This window comes from Lissotriton vulgaris, chromosome 7, assembly GCF_964263255.1.
Source record: "Lissotriton vulgaris chromosome 7, aLisVul1.2, whole genome shotgun sequence".
In the NCBI taxonomy this organism is placed as follows: Eukaryota; Metazoa; Chordata; class Amphibia; order Caudata; family Salamandridae; genus Lissotriton; species Lissotriton vulgaris.
Window position 1 is genome coordinate 1,312,303,046 of NC_141695.1, and position 25,534 is coordinate 1,312,328,579.

The 25,534-nt window shown below is 43.1% G+C and overlaps 1 protein-coding gene across 1 annotated transcript in view; it reads right to left on the reverse strand.

Annotated features, from left to right (window-relative positions):
• Positions 1–25,534, reverse strand: part of LOC147703577 (uncharacterized) — a 328,904-nt gene that overhangs the window by 188,984 nt on the left and 114,386 nt on the right. The gene's annotated exons all lie outside the window — the stretch shown is intronic.

A 25,534-nucleotide genomic window follows, 5' to 3' on the forward strand; every position in this document is an offset into this window, starting at 1 on the left:
GCAATCAGATGATCAGCATGTGAATTGGAAACGTCAAGTATGCAAGGTCAGGGTTTTAAGTGAACGAAAAAACTGTGGGGGTCCCTCAAAGGGGTGTTGCTGATGTAAAAATGTGAGTGGCTTAAAAACACCCAAGCTAAAAATCTGCGCTTAGCATACTGTGCCGCCTGGCTTGTATTTTGCTGTTTCTGTCATTCCATCCAGATATATGATACAACAAATAATATTACACCTACAACAAGCCAGGACTATTGGTTTTGCCAATGGTTGTTAGTTGCTTAAGATAAATAACAAGAACTATGGCTTCGTTGTATGTAAAATAAAAAATGCTTTAGTTCTAAAATGATGAGACTGTGAAAGAACTATAAAGAGTCTCTTTGAAATTACCTCACAGGCAGTGAAGGGTGGAACTCCTGCAGAGACGATTATTTTTTCACCCTTTTAACTGAGGACAAAAACAGAGGGCCGGAAAGGGACCCGTCTCAGCACTTGCTTTTTAGAACTGCTGGTGCTGCACACCGGCAGAACCTGGCCCACTTAAAGCACAGGGATCTCATCAGTTCACTTGCTGATTAATCTTTTGTTTCCTGTAAAATATTCTAAATGTCTGATGATTTCCATACACAAGACAGATTGGAGAGTGGACATCAGCCACAATGTTGTTCACACTCCCTCAGGAGGTATATGGGTGAAAGAGGGAGTTAATGGCATCAGGTGCAATCAGTGCCATCATAAGGACTTTAAGGGCTTTGTGAAAGAAATATCGGGCCCAGTTTTGGGTCAACTTTGAATTTTATTGTAAATTGTTTGCTAATTAAAGCCCTTTGTAAACAGGAGTGAGATGGAGAGAAAGATCCCTTTGCCGGGCCACATTGGAAGGCGGGGTCCGGGGAAGTTGGGCACTTTGCCCATGCCTTTGAATGTCTCTGGGTACAATATGGAAGCAATGTTCATAGGTCGCAGGCACAGCAGCAAGCATTCGTCACTGTCAACTTTACAGAACTTGGAGGAAATCATTACCTCATACAGAGTTTTAGGAATTTAGAGAAACTGATTCACAAGAATATGGGCCCGATTCACAGAACTAACTTAAGACAAAATCCTAAACTTACTACCATTTTAGTATTCACAGAAGGCACTTACTCATTTTGGTATTCACAGAAGGCACTTACTCATTTCGATATAAAGTTAGGAGTCCTAACTTTACTACTCATAAACTGAGAAAAATACTAACTTTGAGACTTTCCTAATTCACAGAAGGCATTTAGGAGTCCTAAAGTTAAGACGCCTAACTTTAGGACTCCTAAATGCCTTTGGTGAATACCGAAAGTCTTAAAGTTAGGATTTTTCTCAGTTTAGGAGACCTAAAGTTAGGACTCCTAACTTTAGGACCCTAAGGGCCCGATGTAGGAGCCCTAATACCGGTCGGAAACGGCCGATTTCGGCTTTTTCCGACCGGTATTAGGGTTTTCTAATGTAGGAGCATGCTTTACAGAATCGGTATTTTACCGAATCTATATTTACAGATTCGGTAAAATTACCGAATCGGTAAATACAGACTCGGTAAAAATACTGAATCTGTAAAAGCACATGTAGGTAGCACATCTTTGAGTGCTGCAGGCCTTTTAGATTCGGTATTTTACCACCCAATCCAATTGGGTGGTAAAATAACGAATCCAGGTGTGCATGCACATCTGTGCATGCACACCTGTGCAATGTGACACACAGACATGCCCTTAGGGCATGTCTGTGTGCCACATGGCACACAAGTCTGGAATTGGGGTGCCAGAGGGTGTCAAAGTGACACCCTCTGCACCCTTGCAAAAATCGGAATTTACCGAATCGGTAAATACCGATTCGGTATTCACCATTGATTCCTATGGGCTTCAAGGCCCATAGGAATCAATGGGGGATACCGATTCTGTATTTACCGAATCTGTAAATACCGAATCTTATAGATTCGGTATTTACCGATTCTGAAATACCTACATGTGCCCCCTTCTATTTTACCACTTCTTAAATACCGAATCGGTAAAATTCGGTATTTTGGAAGTGGTAAAATAGAATTACCTACATCTAGCCCTAAATGCCTTCTGTGAATACCGAAAGTCTTAAAGTTAGGATTCTTCTCAGATTAGGAGTAGTTAAGTTAGGAGTCCTAACTTTAGGACTCCTAAATGCCTTCTGTGAATACCGAAAGTCTTAAAGTTAGGAATTTTCTCAGTTTAGGAGTAGTAAAGTTAGGACTCCTAACTTTAGGACTCCTAAATGCATTCTGTGAATACCCAAAGTCTTAAAGTTAGGATTTCTCCCAGTTTAGGAGTAGTAAAGTTAGGAGTCCTAACTTTAAGACTCCTAAATGACTTCTGTGAATACCGAAATGAGTAAGTGCCTTCTGTTAATACCAAAATGAGTAAGGGCCTTCTGTGAATACCAAAAATGGTAGCAAGTTTAGGATTTTGTCTTAAGTTAGTTCTGTGAATCGGGCCCAAAGTTTGCAAAATAATTAATTACAATCACTTGTGGGAGAATAAAGCGTCAACATAGGGGCTTTGCTAAATACCTTAGCACTTCATGCCAAAGTACACTTCAGACAGCTCGTCTAAATCATATACCAGATGTTTCTACTGACTTTGATAGTAAACATGACCTAAAAGCAAAGACAAACACTTTATAAATTGCCCTTTGGGATAAGACTGTCTGCTTGTGCCAAGCTACCAAGGGGGTGAGCAGGGGTTATCTAAAGTGAGTAATCCCCTTACCCTGACTAGAAAGGGACAAAGGTGCATACCTCTGCTAAATAGAGAACCCCATTCCTAACACACCATTTCTCACTCACTTACTCTGGTACTTGGTGCAACTTCACTTGCTGCACCTTTGACAGCTACATGTGGTAACTTATTAGTTTTCTTTAGAATGTAACTGTAGAATTAAGAATATATGACATCCTTTTAGAATAGTGTTGTGATAGAATGTAGAATGCTGATCTGCCAGTCTGAGTTGTAATTCAAGGCAGCAGCACCCTTTTTATATCTTCCCGAATTTCATGTGTGAAGGAAGTTACTACAATTCTGGCGACGTTTGGATCCGAACCTACATGGGATTTCCGTTCCTAAATCTTTTTTTCTTCAAGTGGTACAGCTGGAGGAATTGCATTTTTTGGGGGGGGGGGCGGGGGGGGATTTATTTCAAGCTACGAGCACCGCATGCTAGAATTACGGAAACGAGGGCATTCAACAAGATAGAAGAAAGCCAGGATGTCATTTTAAACATCTTCAATTCCTTCCTGTAAGTAACCTTCTTACCGGTATCTTTAATGACCTTCACATGTGCATGTGGCGCTCAGATTCAAATGATGCCTGCCCCGCGCTCCACTGATTGTATGGACGTTCACAGCAGCCGTTCTTTCAAAAGATGCTGCATTCTTCAAGAAGCCTCCCCGGTTATCTTTGTTTGATGCATAGCTGCGCAGTGCAGGTGACGTGCTGCGTGATCTGACTTAGAGGTCGCGCATGGCGGCCATTTTGCCAGCTGATTGCAGTTACATCGGAACTGATGGAATTTATTGGTATTTGGGAGCCAAAGGAAATTATCTGGTTTTATCAGAACCCAGAAAGGACATTAAGAAATACAAGTAAGCATACAGTATTAATTTTTTTCCATTTTTATAAGTTTCATCATCAGTGCGAGAGTGCTGTACTGCACATTGTGTATACAAGAATCGATTTATTTGTTCAAGACTATTACATTTGTTGAGGCAAAATTCAAGAATCAAATATATTTATTTATTTAACTTTCAAGAATCGATTATTGTGCTTGAAACTCCACAGATTATTTAGCTTCTTTGTGTTTCTTTTGGACTGTGATTTATTTTAGTTCACCATGCCTTCCACTAGTGATAGTGCCTCTGCTGGTGAAAAACCTCATTACATGGCATGCACCTCAGTTCTCCAAGAGAATTCATAGAAGTGGCTAGGGATCCACCTGTGGCTTGGATTTACAGGAAAGAGTACTTCCTCAATTATATTGCGAATTTGGAGGATGTTAATGGTTCATTTTCTCCAGAAAGAAAGAAAAGGATCCTTATGTTGGGTTTGGGTCCTGAAGGCTTTCAAATTTACAACCAATTACATACAGAGTTGGGGGAGACATGGATGTTTTCAAAGCAGCTATACTTGACCTTGATGATCATTTTTCACCCAGTGTGTGTATTGCTGTCACCAGACATGCATTTTTTAAAAGAAAACAAGACAAGCACGAAAACATTGAGGATTACGTATCTGCATTCAGAAAATTAGCTGTCAAATGTAGATTCGCACAGCTTCACGATGAACTTATACGTGATCAGATTGTTATATACACAAAAAACAAAACAATCCAAGATAAGTTGTGGGTGGAAGGAGAAGGTTCTTTGAAAGGAATTATTACTATGGTAAAAAAAGCAGAATTGTCTTATCGATGTGCCTAAGTTACACTAGCCAATGACAAAAAAGAAGTGGAGGTTGTTAATAAAATCTCTGATAGTAAGGTTAGCCATAAGAACAACAAGGATTTCAAAGCAGGAGGTCATAAGAAAGACAATGTAGAGAGTAAAAAATATTCTGAATTAGTCTGTTTTAGGTGTGACAGTTGTTTCCACTCAGCGAATCACCCTAAAGGCCCTGCTAAGTCAACTAAATGTTTAGTATGTGGTGTCATAGGATGTTCTGCTAAGGTGTGCAGGAAAAAGATGCATAAGAATTATAAGGGTAAACGAAAAACAAGATGGCGGATTGAAGGTGCCGCTGGGTGCAGCTCGACAACGTCGCTCCCACCACCTTACGGAGAGCAGATAGCAGATTAGCAGATTAACAGATACTATCTGTCACAACAGGCGGCAACTGAAACGGTGCGAAATAACGGAAAGCGTTTCACCGGCAACTTGCTACAGACTGCTGGAGCTTCAAAGAAACGCTTTAAAGAAACGCGGAAGGCTGGATGCGACTTTTGTTTGTGGGCGGCAGCGGCTGCGGCGGTGTCCGCGAGCGAGGAGCTGAGACAGGCTGCGCACGCTGGGCTCGTTGGTCCCTGCTGACGTGGTTAGGATCTGCCGGCCCAGGATCGAGTGGAAACTTCAGAAGTATCGTGGAGAGGGGATTAGCCAGCCCTTCGGACCAACGGGACAAGTTTGACAAGCAGGATCGGGATCAGACTGCCGCTTTGTTGCTGGGGAGCGTTTTTGAGGCAGAGAAAGGCGGAGCTGTCATGGCTCCGAAGACTCAAGCAAGAAGCACTAGAAATGTGAAAGGAGCAGGGAACTCTGAGGAGAATGTTACCACAGCTGCAGTCAATGGCCTAGCAAAGAGGAAGGCGGCGGCGGCTGCTGCAGCTAAGGCTAAAACCCCAGCTAAGCCTCACGGAACAGAGGTAGTGATTACCGCTGTCACGGCAGTGAAGAACTTGCTCAATTCCGGGAGTCAAGACAAAGTAGTTAGCATGGCTGGTAAGCAACAACAACAACTATCATTAATGCTTGCTATTGCGGATAAAGATAAAGCTGCCAAAAATAAAGAAGCTAATTTAGCCACAAATCTAGCGCCGGCAGGGGTCAGTAAAGAGACTGGGCAGATAACTGATTATGGAGACTTGAATACAGATTTGAGGGGAGACCCCCAGAGGGCTTCGGGAAAGGAGGGAAAGGAGGTGTGTGTAATCGAGAGTGGGCATGAGACTGAGAATACTGTGGCTCCAAAAGATAATGATACTGATAAAGGGAAAGAGAAGGAGATTGAAAATGGAGCAGCTAAGCTGATGCCACAGGTGCAGACACTTGCACAAATCTCAGACTCTGGCTCTGACATTAGAAAGGACCCCGCAGCCACCAACCCGACTCAGATGAACGGCGAAGCTATAGCAGTTGTGGCTACGGGCACTCAGATCTTAGCTCCAGTTATTAGAAGTTCTAAAGATAAAGTAGAAGAGAGCAGTGGTATACATGTAGAGTCGAATGATGAATATGAGGAATTATTGGATGAGGAGGAGGGCAATATGGCGAGCTCATTACAGGATAACTGGAAAACAGTGACACGGAAAAAAGGAAAAGGGAAAGCCAAAAATAAAATAAGGAGCAAGAAAAACACTAATCAGTCTACTCTTTCCTCTACAATAAACTTGGCTAATAATAACCGTGGAAAATCTATTATTGATGATAGCCCCTTGCGTAATTGGATTAAAGCTAAGGGAGGAGTTAAAACAATGGCGTTACGCCTGTCAGGCAATAACTCCACAGAGCCATCAACTCCGTTGCTATTGAATCAGGACACTCAAGATATTCATGATATCGGTTCTGACAATTCGCCCACTCCTACAAATCAATCGATAGTAAGTGAGCATAATGGGGCACAAGATCTACAATTATACTCTACCTTAACGGAGGATGGGATTGAGAGGGCCCTAAATGTGGACAAAATTATTGCTTCAGTAGAGGTAGATTCAGATCAGGCCATGCAAATTACGAAGGAAATTACGAAGAAAATATACCAGGAAGCCTCCTCTTCGGAAATCCCTTTTATGGCATTAATTTTGCATATGCTGACCGAACAGAGACAAGAGGCGCAACAACATTTTTCACAACTTAAGGAGGATAGTGCTAAAATCCAGTCTTACTTGCTCGAGGTCAATGGGAAAATGAACAAAGTAACTCAAGAAGTAGAGGAACTTCAACAACGAGTGGCACAAATAGAGGAGACTTCGGTCAAGCACAATCAGAAAAGTATTGGGCACGAGGAAGAAATTCGGGCCTTACAATCCAAGATGGAGGACTTGGAAAATAGGCAAAGAAGGCAGAATCTCAGACTTTTTGGGATCTCGGAGGGGGCTGAAGGGGCGGACATCAGAGCTTACATAGTTAGACTATGCCAACGTGCCTTCCCTGATCTCGCGGACTGGGATTGGGACTCTCAGATCCAAAGAGCCCACAGGCTGCCTTTAGTTAATAGAAACAGAGACAACAAGTATCCACGTCCTTTTCTGATTTATTTTGGAAATTTTCTGTAGAGACAAGCGGTTTCTTTAAAAGCTAAACCCAACTCTCCGATTACCACCGAGGATGTGACCTTCTTTGTTCGCTCAGATTTGTGCAAATCTACTATGGACAGACGATGGAAACTGCGCCAGCTAATCGACTCTTTTAAAACCGTAGGGGCTCAGGTTTTCCTCCAAGAGCCTGCATGTTTAAAGGTTATGAAAGACGGGCATACGTATTATTTCAATCAGGTCAAGGAGGCAGAAAAGTTGCTAGATAAACTTACAAAAACATAATTAATATAATTCTATACCTGTGGGATTGCTAGGTGAAAAGGTCTGATTAATGTGACAACTTACAGGATGAAAAGTGAGGATAGGGGATACAAGACAAGCTAAACTTTGTAAAAATGGCACACGTAAGGTGGGTGGTGGAAAGCGGCGGGGAGCTGCACCGATGAGAGGCTGCCCTACCAATAGGCAGTAGATATAAAGGGGGGGTGTTTTTCTGTGGCACAGGGGGGGGGAGAAAGGAAGGGGGGGGAAACAAAAAAGACAAGACAAGTCAAGGCGAAGGTGAAGTCACAATGTACTTAATAAGAAAGAGAGCTTTATGGAGTTATAAGAAAAGGGAAGAGGCTTTTTCTTTATTGTATGTAAAATGATGTACTGCAGGTGTCTTGCCTGGAACGTATCAGGCCTGAACAACAAGACTAAAAGAAATCTAATCTATCAAGAGTTAAAGATGTATGATGCACAGATAATAATGCTTACAGAAACCCATATTTGTTATAAAGATAAACAATTGTTGGGTCAATTGGGATACGAATTGGTGACCTGCACGACTTTAAATGCACAGATAAGAGGTGTGGCTATCTTAAAGAAAAAACACTGGCAAGGGGAAGTTGTTAAAACAGCAGCAGATAAGGGAGGGCGGTGGGCAATAATGCAGATGAGATTGGAAGGTACTTTATATGTTTTTTGTTCAGTGTATGGTCCTAACAAAGATGAGCCACAGTTATTTGATTGGTTGAATATGGAATTATTATCTTGGTCAGGAGAACTTATTCTAATGGGAGATTTTAACTGTGTTTTGAACTATCAACAGGATACAACTAAAAAAGGTGTTGGGCTACGTATGCGCCAAACAAGAGCAGCTATATTGGAACTAGCTAAAATATACAATATAAAAGATATCTGGCGAAGTTTGTATCCAGGGTTACCCGGTTTCACGTATTACTCAGCTCCTCATAAACTCTGCTCTAGGATTGATCTAGCTTGGGCCTCGGACGAAGTAATGAGCAGAGGAGATATGAAGGTCATGCCAAAAATTTCTTCGGATCACAATCCTATAATATTTACCTTTGATCTGGCCTTAGGTATAAAAAAAAGACGCTCTTTCTCTTTTCCAAGATATTTACTCTCAGATGAGGTCTTTGTTACCATGCTTAAAAAACAGATAAAGGAGTTCATTTTATATAATAAAGATACTGCTAGTTTGCTCTCAGTTTGGGACGCTTGCAAGGCCTTTATCAGAGGAATAACTCAACAATATATATTTAAACAAAATGCATCAAGGAAAAGAGAAACAAAGCTAATGACAGATAATATTCTATATATCGAAAAACTTTTGGCAGACAAGCTTAGAGATGGGGAACGGAATAGCGGAGATATATTAATGTTAGAAAGTAGACTTATAAATATACGTACAGGTATGAAAAGTTCTTTTAAAGAAAAAAACAGTTGTAAGATACTTAAATACAGATTATCACAATATGAATCTGGAGATCGAATAGGAAAGCTCTTGGCTTACAAAGTAGCAGAGGACCGAGCATCTACATTAATTAAAGCGATAAAAGGTCCTAATGGTATTATTTATACACAGCCGGGAGACATAATGGAGCAATTTGCTTCATATTACGATGAACTATACACTCCTGAGAGTAGGGCTAGGCCAGAGCAGATCCAATCTTATTTAAATGACAATCTTCCCTCGGGACACTTTTTAGACCAGGAGATTTTGGATAACTTGGAACTTGATTACACATTAGAAGAATTGCGCTTAGCGGTGTTCTCGCTCCCCTCTAATAAAGCGGCAGGAGAGGATTCGATTCCGATCGAATTATATAAGATATGTGCAGAAGAGCTACTTCCTTTATTCTGCTCAGTGATTAACTCTATAGGCATATCTGGCAAGGCCCCGGACTCTTGGAAAACAGCGAAAATTATGTTTTTTTTGAAAAAAAAAAAACCTCCAATGGAATGTGGGTCATATCGGCCTATTTCTTTAATAAATGCTGATGCTAAGGCCTATTCCAAACTAATATCAAGGCGATTTGCAGCTATTATGCCGCAGCTAGTTAATGATCAACAACATGGCTTCATTGAGGGAAGGGATACTACCGCCCACATCAATATGGCGGTCACGGCATTTGATGTTGCTGCAACTAATCTCACCCCACTCGGTATGATATTACTGGACGCAGAAAAGGCGTTTGACCGCGTGGGGTGGGATTATCTGTGGAAGGTGCTAAAGCAGTATGGGTTTAGAGATCGCTTCCTTGGAGGTATACAGGCGATATACAGAGACCCTAACGCTAAAATTAGCTATGCCGGAGCACTTTCATCAACGTTTATTATATCAAGGGGGACCCGACAGGGGTGCCCACTTTCACCCCTGTTGTTTGCCCTCTCTATGGAGCCCTTCATAAACGCCTTGCAGAACCAAAAGAAGATATCTCCAGTTGAGCATGAAAATAAAATTCTTAAAATCACTGCATATGCTGATGATTTAGCTATATTTACTACTAATGTTTTAGACGCTCTAGCAGGAATTACAGACGAAGCGGTAAAATTTGGAGAGATTTCCGGTTACAAATTAAACTTTAATAAAACTCAAACCATCATGAACTACCAAGCTAATCAATCAGTTACTGGGTTATGCAATTCGGCCGTTTACTTAGGGGTGACCATATCTTCTAAAATAAATGAAATAATCAAATTGAACTATGAACCTTTACTCAAACAAGTTACCACGATGCTTAAAAAGTGGCATAAAATTCCGCTGAATATTCTGGGAAGAATTAATTTGATAAAAATGAATATATTGCCCAAATTTTTATATTTTTTTCGCTCTATTCCCCTTCGAGTACATAACATCTTTTTTAAGAAATTGGAAGGAATATGTAGTAGCTTCATATGGAGCTATAAAAAACCTAGGAGATCAATAGCGATACTAAAACTATCTTTAGAGAAGGGTGGATTGGATTTCCCGGACTTTAAGTCTTATTATTTTGCATCCTTTATAGGGCGTTTTAGAAGCTTATTAAATAAGAATAAAACTCTTTTTTTTCACCAATTCATGTTAGGGACAAATGCATCTCAATTTTTAACTAGAATTCAAGATCCAAACTTTTTCAAAAGAGTAAAATTTAAGACAGCAAGGGATATCGTAGGAATGTTTAATTTAGTTATGAAGTTTTGCGACACTTCCTTTTTTCATTCAGAGTTACCTCTATGGGATAACCCAGGGCTACCAGGTATTTTTAATGATAGAACTGGGAGAAAGTGGGCTGAATACGGGATTAAGAGATTGGGAGACTTATATGGTCACGAGGGGTTCCTACAGTTTCCTACTTTACAATTAATTTATTCACTACCAAGTGAGATGATACTTAAATACATGCAAGTAAGGGACTATCTGGTGCGGAAAAGGAACTTAAAAAAAATTACTAGCTCGGATATCTGGGAAGTTCTGTATAGCTCCAAAGAGAAATCAATAATTAGTACAGGATATAAACAGTTTTCCCAGCATAACTCGGACGATTGTCCTCGACTGTCTCAAAAATGGATGCTTGCATTGGGAACTAATGTGACCCCCCAGAATATCTCTAATGCTTTCATAGTCCTCAACAAAACAATACATTCTTCAAGCATAAAACTTCAACTATACAGAACGGTCAGTCAACTTTATTATACCCCTCAGATAATTGCCAAATGGTCACGAAATAATGAACGTACTAAATGCCCTAAATGCGACTTGATTGCAGCGGATCTTATTCATATGATCTATTCTTGTCCAGTTTTGAACCCTTTCTGGAGAGAAATAGAATCTACTTTATATGAGAAACAACTGATCAGCTCCCCACTTACTTCATCTATGGTGTTACTCTATATACATGAGAAGGGGCATGATAATAGAAGCTGGCTAGATATAGCGATTTCTTGTGCCAGATTGGTAGTTACTAGAGCCTGGATATCACCGAATCCACCACAGAGGTCGGAATGGCTCATGCTAATACATGAAATATACACTATGGAGAAGGCCCTTGCTAAAAACAGGAGTAAGAAAGCCGTAGATAGAATGGAAAAGATCTGGGCTAATTTTGTCTAAACATTAATGGAATTTGAGATGTACTTGCTTGTTTTTCATTTTCTTATACATGTCTTTTTGTTCAGGTTAAAGAGTAACATATAAAGATTGTTGTTTGAACTAATGTATGTACGGTCTTCCCGATGTCAGTCTAAAAGTACGATATTTCCTTCTTATTTGTTTTTTTTTTGCTTGTGACTTGTCTGTCAAATAAAAACTTTATAAAAAAAAAAAAAAGAATTATAAGGGTAAAGTATCCTGTATTCAAGAAACAGACCTAGATTATAGTTCATCTTCTAGTGAAGATGGTGCTCAAGTGTTGTGGTAGAATGCAGACTGCTGATCTGCCAGTCTGAGTTCTCAGTCAGTCAGTCAGTCAAATATCTTTATTTCGGCTGTTACTGCCATAAAAGCACAGAGAATGTTACATCACAAAAACAGCATCATTAAAAAAACACAATCCTACTAAAAGGAAATATAGATGCAATTTAACATTTGAATCCCGATTAAGTTTTCAAACATCAATAGTTAGGGGGTCCCACCCTCCCCAATTAAATATCAGATGGGAGACTTAAAACATGAGTAGGAATCTCTGCCAAGGGCGCCTTCAGAGAATATTACATAACACCATCAATTAATTCAATATTTAAAAATATAAGTTAAACAAAAGAAGTTAAGAAGAGCTAATCTCATGATTAAGACAATTTAAAATCAAGAATTGATCTAAAATAAAACAAGATTAGCGAAGTTCTATACTCTATTTTTTCAGTAGTTGTCTACGTTTGCACCACACTGCAAATAGGAACTTGGAGATTACAACAGCGATTACGGGGTAAGTATTATATTTTAATATCCTGTAAACCTCTCTAAAATTTCTTATACCCAGGTTTCTACAAAGTTGAAGGACCCATTTAGATCTAGGCAGACTATAGGCGGGACAGAAAAAGATCACATGGATCTTGGTATTTTCTGCTTCGGTGCACCCAGGACAAAGTAATTTAGTAGCTCCCGCCCAGTTATCAGTAAATGCATAGAGCGGAAGCATCCCGTGTCTGAATTGTATAAACAATTTCTTAGCTGCAAGGGGTTGAATAGAGTCCAAAAACCAACTCCAGACTGTAGTGCTGCTTTATATCCAAGAACTTGGAGGTCAGATTGGATGAGTCTACTGACTGGAGAATGCTTGCCAATCTATGTTCTTTCAGGGCAAATATTAATGATTTTTTGGATGTGGCAGGACACAGACTATTCCTCCCTATAGCACCGAATACATTCCTAATGTAGCACAACCAGGATATGTTACCCGCCCCCAGGATGGACATGATGGATTTTAATTCCTCCCTGGAATTTCCTAACTCTGGCGTAGACCATAGACGTCGCCAGTAAAGTAGTGGTCGGAAAGAAATCAGGTTGGCAATGGGAATAATGCCCAAGTCCATCCTTAATGGAATTAAGGGGGTACTTTTTGGGAGACCTAGAAGTTGTCACAAAAAATTATTTTCAGTCCATGTAATAGTGTTAATAGGACAGTAACCCCAAAGTTCTGCACCATACAACGAGGCCCCCCTAGCTTGGACCTTATATATTTCTGCGGGGGGGCCAATGACCTTTGCGGAACAACTCTTATAGACTTTTAATATCCCCCCGTTGCCTGAGTTAGTTTTAAATTTGCCTTAGTAATTTGCGGTCCCCACTCCATTTAGTTGTTAATGTTAAGTCCCAAATAGTCAAATATAGGCACCCTCTCTAGGGCCCGATGGTCCATCTGTGGGTGAGGGCAATTGGTGGAATCAGCATGGAAAACCATTTACTTAGTTTTCTGTATATTTATCTCCAAGTTCCTTTTTTTTACAGAAATGACTAAATTCCTCTAAAACACGCTGCATCCCTGTAGGAGATTTAGAGAGGAGCAGCGTGTCATCCGCAAACATTAAGGCTGGTATTTTGCGGTAAGCAAGTCTTGGAGAGTCAATGTCCTTAACAGCTAAAAGCACTTCGATTAACCCATTTAAGAAGAGTGTGGGTGCGAGCACACAGCCCTGTCTCACTCCCTTCTCAACGGGAATAGAAGCTGTTAGTCCCCTGCTTTTTCCAAATCTTATTCTAGCAAACGTGCCTTCATGAAGGCGTTTCAGCTGTTGACAAGGATAAGCTGGAGAGCCCATGTCAAGAAGTATGCCCCATAACTGATCTCGATCTACCATATCAAATGCGGATTTGAGGTCCACGAATGTTAGATAGAGAGAGCCTCCCTCCAACGTTATGGTTTTCCAATAGATCAGTTGTAATCTAAACAGCTGATCTATGGTTGAGGTTTTGTTTGGACCTGAAGCCTGCTTGTAGGGGAATTAGTATATTATGATCATCCATCTAATCCTGCAATCTTCCCAAAAGAACACAGGCAAAAATCTTTTGTGTTACATCTATTAGGCTAATTTGCCTATAATTTTCCGGTTCTTTTTTTTTTTTTTATAAATAGGGATGATCTCAGCTCCTGCCCAGGTTGAAGGGGGTGCCAGACCAAGAAATATTGCATTAAAAAGGGTCTGCAAGTATGGGACCCACACTACCTGTTCAGTTCTGAACATGTCTCCAGGGATCCTGTCCAGCCCGGGCGCCTTGTTTGGTAAAACTTTGGCCAAAACCACTGTAACCTCAGCCAATGAACAGGGAGGGTATGTCGCCAGTGGAAACAAGGATTTGATCACTGTCAGGTGACCTCGTCTCGTTGGTTCCAATCTGGGGCTTAGCATATAAAAGTTTAAAATGGGCACACCAAACTTCTTCCCCGAGGTTTGGCTTGATTGCTGACCTGCCCTCAGTTTTTCCTGTCTTTACCAGGTTCCAGAATACTCTTGTATCATTTTCATCTAGGGCTTTCTTAATGGCCTGCCATCTATCAGCTTCCCATTCTGATTTTGCTGCTAAAATACTTTTCTTAAAAAACGCCATTGCCTCCCTGATACGTGTAGGATCTCTCTCTCTCAATGCAGTCAACAGGGTGCTCTTTGCATCCTTACATGCCCTATTGTACCAGGGGTTCTTTTCCCTTTGTGGAATTCCTTTTTTTGATTTGCTACTATAAAAAACTCTGCCAGAGTCCCAATCAAATCCTGATGATTTTTGCCCAGCTCCTCTTTGGGGTCAACGAGACTATCACTATCTAAGATAGAACTTGACTTTTCTAATGAATGATTGATTTATACAAAGAGGCCAACGCTTCTCGAGAGTGTACATACAACCCCCAGAGGATTCTTTTGCTTCCATCAATAGCTGTTAGATTCGAGGTTGGCGGATCAATCGGATCCTGCCCTTCAGCCAATTGGAAGATATCCAAGGTTACAACCAGCAAAATGTGATCACTTTCTGCACGGGTTTGAACATGGAAATTCAAAATCCTATGCCAGATTTCCACATTTACCAAAATGTAGTCAATATTGGATACCTGGCCGTTCCTTTTAAAGGTGAAGTTCCCCGGGTTATCGGCCGGTAACCGGCCATTGCATGCCCTCAGCGAGTACATGAGTATGAGTGAGGTCAACGGTAAAACTAGAGGAGTCCACCCCTTAATTGGGTTAAGGTTGCACATAGGAATTGCCCAGGTCGAGTCATCTTCACACGTAATTGAATATGGTAAGCCATTAAGAGGTTTGTAGTGGCAATTAAAATCCCCTCCAATGATAGGATATGTTTGGTTGGGCAGCATGGGAGAAATACTGCCAGGCAGTCTAACATCTGCGAGGTCTGCCCTTGCCTCACAGGACGGGAATAAACATTAATAATAGCCACCTTTGGGAAATTACTAAATGAGAGAATAATGCATAGAATGTCAGGGGAATGGGTTTCTAACCTTTTTACTGTACAACTAAGATGTATACCAACGCAAATAGTAAGGCCCCCCGACGGTCTCCCCCTTAGACCCTGCATGGCCGCTTTATAGTATGTAGCAAACCCGGTTCTATGTAAGGGTTTCAATGCCCAGGTCGCTTGGAGTAGGCAGATCTCATGGGTATCAATAAATTCACCCCCATCAGGAAGATCCATTTTAGCATTGAAACCAGCTACATTACATGACAAAATCCTTAGGCCCTGTGGTGTTTGTACTTTGTTACACTGCAGGGCTGTAGGGGGCACCTCCACTTTCCGAAGCCATGAGCGTGTTCTCCTCCTCTTCTCCAGGGGCGATCTCATAAAAAGCCTCCATATAGCTATCATCTCCTCCTATATTATTCTCTACTAACACCTGACTATTACTAAACAGTGGTATCTGGTTGGTAACCACATCTCCTAGCAACCTTTGTACTTTCAAGGCCTGAGGCGCACAAGTAAGATCCCCCTGTGGGTTCAGTTAGCCTAACGTTTCTCCCCGTGGACTTTGAAGTGGAACCTGAATTGGACATAACAAGTGATTCAAATGTAAATGTAAATGTACAGGAATTTATATAGCGCAAATCACCGAGCGGTTTCTAAGCGCTTGCTTAGGGAACCCGTCCTGGTATTCCCCTGTGAGATAACCCCAGCACGGTATTCGCAAGGTGAAAGCCAGGCATCCCGCCACGAGGGGCCGTTGTGGAGATTAAGAAAGCTATTGCCCAGAGTTGCAGAGTGTGAACCCGTGAATCGAGTAGGCACCGGAGCGAGAATTGTCGAGTCCATGGACATTTTTTTAGGACTCAAGACCCCGCCGAGCTGGGAATTGAACCCTGGTCCCTGGCTGACCTCTGCTTCCAGGTCTGCCTCCTCTAACCAGTGAGCCACACTTCTCAAAATTCAATAGTTTTTCCTCTATTAATGATAGTCTTTCAAGGATTGGCGCAAATGATGATATAAGTAGGGCCCCAATTTTTCCCAATAACCATCATCAGTATGAGCTGGATGAGCAGCAACCAAGTCCAGGATTGAGGCGCCCAATAGTAGAGGAGGGTGCTGAGGCTCTGGAATAGATGGCAACACTGCAGTCTCTGACCCTCCAATCCTGTTGGTTTTTTGGATTTTTGCAATTTTTTGTCACTGAGGGCCCCCTCCTCGTTTTTTCTTTGTCACTGGTTCCGGCACACGTTCCATAACCTGAGATGTGGATATGGGGGCTGACCTTGTTAAAACCCGTGATGATCTACCACATACTATTCCATTTGTCACTGGAGCCTCAGGAGGAGAGGTTGGAGGAGGCTCCAGGTTTGTAGAAGTGTTCACGAGTTCGTGTGGGGGCTGATTGCTACCTCCAACCAGAGCGTGGGAATTGGGATTGCTCAGGTGACCGTGCAGAAGTCAGACCCCCAAATAAGAGTGTTTCAAGTGTAGGGGGTCAAGCGATAAACGTCGCTCAGTCAGAGCTATTTCAAGAACCAACACAGAGGTTGCTCTACTTATAAACTGGTCCAAAGTCCCTGAAAATTCCATTACAGGATTCCTCTCCTTTCCTCCTCTCATGGTCATCACAGGATAGTGTCTAAATCAGCGGTAAGCCCGCAAGCTCAATCCCCCTCATCAAGAAACAGGCACAAAGCGGAAATAATTAACTGACCTTAGGATGTAGAAGGATTTAGAGGGGGGGCCCGGCCCGAACTCTTCCGTCCTCGAACGTGCTCAAACGGGCCCGCCCTTGGTCTGGGCTTTGCCCGGGTGCGTCCCGCGACGTGGAGGGGAAGGCTGCTCTTTATAAAGCGCTTGCGACTCCTCCCCCTCTCACCTGCGGGGCTTGTGCTGGGCTCGAGGTGTGCCCTGGGACTTGAAGTCCCACCAGGGCAAGTGACAGTCAGGGCGAGTGTTGCCGGGTGATAAAAAAAAACCAAAGTAGGAGGCAGCGCGACCTGAGCTTAGGCTCCCGCCAGGCTCAATACCCACAGTTAGGAGTTTAATTATTGCAGCAGGGCCCCTTCACGTTTCTGCGCGTCCCGCCTGAGTCTGAGTTCTAATTCAAGGCAACAGCACCCTTTTTAAATCGTCCTGCATAATACTTGAATAAAGAAGATTTACCGAATTTCATGTGTGAAGGAAGTTACTACACTACACCCTTGACTCACTTCAACTCCCTCTCACAATCTCCAATCCCTCACTCTTTCTAACACACTCACACTGCTTCAATCACTTCCTCGTACTAACTTTCACTTCTTCGACATACTCTCGAACTGGGATTCTCACTCACTTTCACTCTCATTAACACTTTAAACACGCTCACACATATACTTTTACTCAATCCCATTCACTTTCAGTCACTCACAAACAAACTCACAACTACATGCATACATAAGCTCGGAGGCTCCATAGTAGCAGCAGAGCAGTTATCTGGTGCTGTACATTGGAATCGGTAAGCCATGTTTCTTAACGAGTCACCAGACAGGACAGCAAGGGCATATTTGAAAATAGAAAGACCCATCTCAATCTCTCTCCCATCTTTTTTTATAGAACTGCCCTGCTCTGTTAGGTTTCTCATTGGCCTCAGGGATACACCTATGTGCGCCTTGCAGTCACATTCGAACAAATATACTGTGCTGACTGAGGCATGCACGGTATGTCTGCTAAATAAAATAAACTGTGCATCTGTAAGGGGACAGTAGTTGAAATACACTGCTCAGACATGCACAAGCCAGACATTCAGCTAGAGTGCTGTATTTTGAAACAACACTGTATTAGGGATGTTGCCTCATCCCGCTCCATCCCCTCCTCCTGTCATCAAGGAGCCAGAGATGAGTAGGAGGGAGCTGACAAAGCACTGGCAGTGTTAATGAAAACATGACATTTGCGTTTTAAACCCTTCAATGCTCATGACAAAGCAGTTCCGTCATGAGCATCGGTTGGGATGTGCTTATGACGGAACCGCTCCGTCATGAGCACTGCCCCTGGACGAAGCGCTGACGCTCCCCCCTCGGGTATCGATCTTGCCACCACAGAGGGGGATGGCAGCGGAAGAGTTTCCGCTGCCACCCCCGACCCCGCCCACGCTTCTCCATGATGTCAGGGAGCACAGCATCGGGGGAGAGGAAAGAGTATTTCCTCTCCCCTGATGTCTCAATACAGGGCATTCCTGCAGCACGATCGTGCACAGCATCACGATCGTGCTGCAGGAATGCCCCTACTAGGCACCAGAGATGTTTTTTCTTTGAAAAGGAAGTGATCTGTTTGACAAGGGTCTCTTCCTACAGGGGGCAAATAAATTAAAGACTTTTCTGCCCTCCCTGGGGCCAGATCGCGTTGGTTTTTTGGCATTTCTGGCCCCTCATTTAAAAAAAATGTGTATTCTGCCCCCCCCCCCCCGGGGCCAGATCGGCCCATGTATTTGGGGACAGAATACCCCACTAGACACCAGGGAGTCCTTTTATTATCTAAAGGAAGTGACTCCTTGGGCAAGGGTCGCTTCCTTAAGGGACACAATTTTACAAGTATTTTCTGCCCACCCGGGGGCTGTTTGCCTTGGTTTTTTGGATGTTTCTGGCTTGGGGGTGGGGGGGGGGGGCGAAAAGCCCACAAGAGCCAGGGATTTTTTTTTTAAAATAGAAATGACCCCTTGAGGAATGGTCGCTTCCAGGGTCCTCATTTTTTTTAAATGTGTATTCTGCCGTGTATTTGCCTGTCTGCCCCCAGGGGGGGGGCAGAATACCCCACTATACACCAGGGAGTCGTCCTTTTATCATCAACAGCAAGGTCACTTCCTTAGGGGACACATTTTTTAAAAGTCTTTTTTGCCCCCCGGGGACTGTTTGACTTGGTTTTTTGGCGTTTCTGGCCCCAGGGGAAGGGACAGAAAAGCCCACTAGAGCCAGGGATCTTTTTTTTTTTTTTTAAATGGCAGCCACCCCTTGCAGAAGAATCGCTTCCTGGGGCCTCATTGTTTTTTAATGTGTATTCTGCCCCCCCCCAGGAGCAGATTGGCCTGTTTATTTGGCAGAATACAAATTAAAGAATACCCCACTAGACACCAGGGACGTATTTGAAATTAAATTGGAAGCGAACCCTTGGGCAAGGGTTGCTTCCTGGGGCAGATTTTTTTATAAATTTGGGTTATGTTTTTTCTGCCACTCCTGGGGACAGATCTGCCACTTTTTTGGGGGCCTTTTTGCCCTAGGTGGGAAGGGGGAGGCAGAAAACCCTACTAGGCACCATGGATTTTTTTTATTTTGCAAGGGGGGTACTTTTTCTGCCCCACACTCAGACAAGCTCACCCGATCCCTTGGGCAAGTTTAACCTCCAGTTTTGCACAACCCTATATGAATGCACATCTGGCAGATTGACCAATTGGGTAGTGACATAGTGTGTTATAATGTTAATTCTTTTATTTTTTGTGAATTGCAATTGTAATGCTTTATTTCTCCCTTTCTGTTCCAGTTCAGTCCAGTTTCGTTACTTTTGGTTCTGCTGTTTGTGTAGTTGCTTGTGTTTGGTAAGAGACTTTTTTTTGTACAATGTAAATGTTTTTCATTTCTCTGCATGAATGTGTTTTTTGCAAATGGTGTAACAATTGCAGTATGTTTGGATTCTGTTTTTTGAGTATCAAAAACTTTTTTGCATTTGTGCTCGATGTGTATTTTGTTGTTTTGTGAGTAATTTGTTTTGTTCTTTTCTTTCTAGTGGGATATCATTTTTGCTGTCTCTCTGCAGAGTGGGCGCTGGTGAGTGTAGCGGTCTCTTGCAAGTGAATCGTATAGTTTTAGAGTATATTGATCTTTGTGATAAAGGCACACATTTTTTCACTTACTTATTTTGCACAGTGTTGGTTGTTGTTGACTTGTTTGTGCAGTCTCCTTTCTTACTAAGAATAATGGCTAGCAGCATGATTACTGCTCAGCAGGCTGTTTGTATGAATTTTGAGTCTTCTTCTGACCATGGTTCAGAGATTGACTCTGCATCTGAGGCAGAGGAGGCAGGGAAAGATTCAGGCAGTGAGTTCTTTCTCCACATGGCATCATGGGATGATGAAGCTATTCTCAGTGCGGATGAAGCTACTCTTAGTGCGGATGAATGCCTGTGTTAGAGGAGGACAATGATGTGCCGATAATGAGGCAAGAGGCATCTGGGCTACAGCCTGGCGCTGCAGGAATTCCCATTGGTATAGTGCGGCAAGAGGCATCTGGGCTGCAGCCTGGTGCTGCAACGCTTCCTGTTGAAAGTGCTGATGTCTGGGTTGCCCCAGGCATGGTGCAGCCGGCATTGCCAGACTTTACTGGTGTTCCAGGGTGTAGAGTGAATACTTAAAACTTGTTGCTGATAATTTTATTTCAGTTGTTTATGGACGATGTATTTTTGGCAGAGATTGTTGAGCAGACTAATTTGTATGCCAAACAGTTTTTGAGGGACAACAGTGCCAGCCTTAAGCCCCACTCTAGAGCTACCCGGTGGACTCCTACAAATCTGGAAAAGATGAACAAGTTCTTGGGTTTAACTTTTTTGATGGGCTTGCTAAGGAAGCCATCACTGTCTTCATATTGGTCTTCTAGTCCCTTGATGGCAACTGCTATATTTCCGGCAGTCATGCGTCGTGATAGGTATTTTCTTCTGCTTCGAATGATGCATTTTGTCGATAATGGTTTAGCGTTGCCAAAGATCACCCTGATTGTGACCATCTTTTTAAGATTTAGCCTGTCATTGATCACTTTGTTGATCAATTTTCTGAGATATTTGCTCTAGGAAAAGAAATTGCAGTGGATGAGTCTTTGATGTTGTTAAAGGGCTGCTTAGTTTTTAGGAAATAGGGGGCATATTATCAAGGACCGGTGTTAAAATTATCGCTGTTTTATCGACATGAAACTGCAGATAAAACGGCGATAATGGGCTTGATAATACGCCCTTGGTAATTCCCACAGAAGCCCATGTTCTGATGTTAACATGGGCTTCTCTGGGAATTAACACGGGCGTATTATCAAGCCCATTATCGCCGTTTTATCGGCAGTTTCCTGCCGATAATTTTAACACCGGTCCTTGATAATATGCCCCCACATTCCTAGTTAGAGGGCACACTATGGAATTAAGCTGTTTATGCTGTGTGACAGTAGGACTGGATATGTCTCCAATTTCAGGGAGTATACCGGTAAGGAATCCAGGATTAACCCCCCTGGTTGTCCGTCCACTTTTGGAGTGACTGAGAAAATTGTATGGGAACTTGGTAGATGATTTTTTAACAAAGTCCACCATTTATTATGCTGCCTCCTTCTTCTACAGTCTATCCCTAGCGCCGGGAAACCCACTGTGGGTAGCTGCGCGCAGTATAAGCTTAAATAAATAAAATAAAAATAAAATAAAAATTTATATGTAGATAACTTCTACACTGGTGTGCAGTTGTTCAGGGAATTGGCCAAAGTGGACACTGTTGCTTGTGGCACAATCCGCTCTAACCGTAAAAGTTTCCCAAAAGAACTTGTTTGTCAAAAGCTTGTGTGGGGACAGTGCAGTGTTTTGCGTTGGGAGGAGCATCTAGCTGTGAGGTTTTCAGACAGGAGAGATGTCTACATATTGACTACCATCCATGATGAAAGCACTGCATCTGTGACTGTTTGAGGTCACATTGCTGAAGTGCGCAAACCTGTGTGTATTTTAGACTATAATAGGCACATGGGTGGTGTTGACAGAGTAGATCAGAGGTTGGAACCTTACGCTGCTCTTCGTAAGGCTTATATTTGGTATAAGAAGTTGGGTATCCAGCTTTTCCACTTGGCAACCTTTAATGCTTTTGTTGTGTTCCAGGATTCTTGTCCTGAGTCAAAGATGACTTTTGCTAAGTTTCAGGAGTCTGTAATAGGCAGCCTTGTTTTAGTGGAACAGGCAAGTGTTCCTAGAGTTAGACTGGTGGAGGAAGTTGCTAGATTAAATAATCACCACTTTCCTGATCACAATCCTCCCACACCCTCAAAAGACTTTCCCAGTAGGAGATGTAGAGTCTGTTGGCGAAGAGGTATGTGGAAGGAGACTCGTATGTACTGCCCCAAGTGTCCTTCTAACCCTGGGCTATGTGTGTCTGCTTCTTTTAGAATGTACCACACACAACATAATTTTTGGGAACATCCATGACTGGTAAAGTGAACTACCTGGCCTCTATTGTTTAATATTTTTTGTTCAGTTTCAAGGTTGGCATTTGTGTAGTGTATTTAGTTTCAGATTTTGTTAGTAGATTTGTATCTATTTGCAATTTGTTTGTGATTTCTTACTTATATAAAAGAAATCCTAAATGTGATGGCGGTGAGCGTGGAGTGGCTCCAGTCTGGTGGTGTGCGTGGACTGGCAAATGGCTGGCGGTGTGCGTAGACTGGCGCTTGGCTGGCGATGTGCGTGGACTGGCACTTGGCTGGCGGTGTGTGTGGATTGGCGCTTGGCTGGGGGTGTGCGTGGAGTGGCACTTGGCTGGCGGTGTGCGTGGACTGGCACTTGGCTGGCACTGAGCGTGGACTGGTGCTTGGCTAGTGGTGTGTTTTGATTGGCACTTGGCTGGGTATGTCTGTACTGGCGCTTGGCTGGCGGTGTGTTTGTACTGGCGCTTGGCTGGTGGTGTGTTTGCACTGGTATTTGGCTGGCGGTGTGCATGGACTGGCACTTGGCTGGTGATGTATGTTGACTGACGCTTGGCTGGCGGTGTGCATGGATTGGTGCTCGGCTGGCAGTGTACGTGGACTGGCGCTTGGCAGGCGGTGTGTGTGTAGTGACTAGCTGCTGGTCACTACACACACTACTAGCCAAACACCACTCAACACAATCCGTGAGCTGGTGTGGTTGCTGTGTCAGGAATGTGGGCGTGTGAAAGTGATAGGCCCTTGAATGCCGCTGTCTGCTGGTGTGAATGTTGTAATGTGCTGGGCCCGCGGCTTGCGCTGTGAATGGTTTTGTATATGTCACACTTATGAAAAGTGTATGAATGACCTGTAAAGAGGTTGGTGCCTTGTTGTGGCTTTACAGCTCACAAGCTGTGAGTCAATGGTTCAGTTTCTCGCCCTTTCAATCAACAGTGCATTTCATTTTTGTGAAATCTCCGGATAATACCACTGTATATACTGAACCATCACTCACCCTTGTGCCAAATCAAACCAGTATGTATGTGTGCTTGAGGAATAGGTGGTTGGGCATAAAAATGTGTCTTTTCTTTTTTTGTCAAGCAGGGTGTACCTTGTCCTTTTTTGTGAATGTTGTAATGTGTTGGTTTTGTGCCTGGTGGTGTGAATGGTCTTGTGTGTATCATGTTTAAAAGGTGTGTGAAAGGCCTGTAAAGCGGTTGGTGCCTTGAAGTGGCTTTACAGCTCATGAGCTGCTAGTCACTGGTTCAGTTTTTTGTCCTTTAAATTATTGAAAGTGCATTTAATTTTTTTGAAATCTCTTGTTAATAAAATGTTATATACTGAACCACCATTCGCCCTCGTGCCAAATCCAACCAGTATGTGTGTGTGCTTGAGGAATAGATGGCTGTGCAGTAATCTTTATCTGTTTTTATCTCTCTGCCAAGTTGTACATTTTATCTAAGAATAACCTAACAACTGTAGTTTTTGTCGTAAACTAAACACCCATGGGAGTGCATTGTGATGTCTCTCTTGTGGATCCCAACAAGTTATCTTACCCACAATATCCTTCAAACCTCGAAATGTGAATGTGACATTTTCTTTGCATTTTTGTGCCCAAATTTTCACACTGCAGAAAGTAACAACATATTTCCAACCCCCCAGCATTTCTCCAAGTATCCCAATAGAAATGGTACCTCACTTGTATGGGTGGGCCAAGTACCTGCGTCAGGGAAGGGCCCAAAGCCTATTGATGCGACATCAAATTTACCAATCACAAACCAACCTGGTTTTGCAAGGGGGTCCCATGAGTTTTTGGCCCGGGGCTTGGCGGCCATCTAGGATAACCTATCTAACTCACACATTTCTGGAAACTAGACACCCTGGGGAGTACAGCGAGGTATGGCTTGCATTGGTGCCCCATCATTTTCCAACCCAGAATCCCCTGCAAAACTCAAGTTTTGCCCAAAAATTCTCTTTTTTCTCAAATTACTGTGTGGAAAAGTTCTGGAATCTGCGAGGATCCACAAACTTCCTCCCACCCATTGTTCTCCCAGCTCTCCCAATAGAAATGGTACCTCACTTGCGTGGGTGGGTGAAGAACCCGCGACAGGCAAGGGCCCAAAACCTATTGAGGCGACATCAAAATTACCTATCACAAACCAACCTGGTTTTGCAAGGGGGGTCCCATGAGTTTGTGGCCCAAGGCTCGGCAGCTATCTAGGGAAACTTACCTAACCCACACATTTCTGGAAACTAGATAACCGGGGGGTCCAGTCAGGTAAGGCTTGCGTGGGTCCCCCATCATTCTCCTACCCAGATTCCCCTGCAAACCTCACATTTCGCAGAAAAATTCACCTTTTAATCAAATTTCTGTGTGGGAAAGTTCTGGAATCTGCGTGGATCCACAAATTTCCTCCCACCCAGCATTCCCCCAGGTATCCTGATAAAAATGGTACCATACTTGCGTGGGTGGGGCAAGGACCCGCGGCAGGGAAGGGCCCAAAACCTATTGATGCAACATCAAATTTACCTATCACAAACCAACCTGGTTTTGCAAGGGGGTCCCATGAGTTTTTGGCCCGGGGCTTGGCGGCCATCTAGGGAAACCTATCTAACCCACACATTTCTGGAAACTAGACACCCGGGGGAGTCCAGCGAGGTATGGCTTGCCTTGGTGCGCCATCATTTTCCAACCCAGAATCCCCGGCAAATCTCAAATTTTGCCCAAAAATTCACTTTTTTTATGACAACTATAGAAGCAAGCCTCTGATCAGGGGGAAGGACGCCCATCTGTCTACTCTCTTCAAACATTGTTCTGAGGAACGGGGCGAGGCTATCGGGACACAGTTTGTAAAGTTCGATGGGCAGGCCATTGGGTCCAAGCGCCTTTCCTGAGCGCAGGTTCCTAATTGCCTAGGCTATTTCATCGTTAGTTAGTTATGAATTTAGCATCGTCCTCAGAGAGAGTGGGCAGGCGGATATCACGAAGGAGACCCATAGAGTCCTCCTCCAGGAATGGGGTACTAGAATGGTAGACCCCTTCTAGTGTACCGCAAATTCGCGGACTATTTCAATGGGATCAGTATGGACTCTCCCTCTCAGTGTCAAGCAGTTCCGGAACGATCTTGTTAGCCTGTTCCTTCCTGTCCAGCCAGCCAGGAGATTTCCAGCCTTGTCGACCCACTCG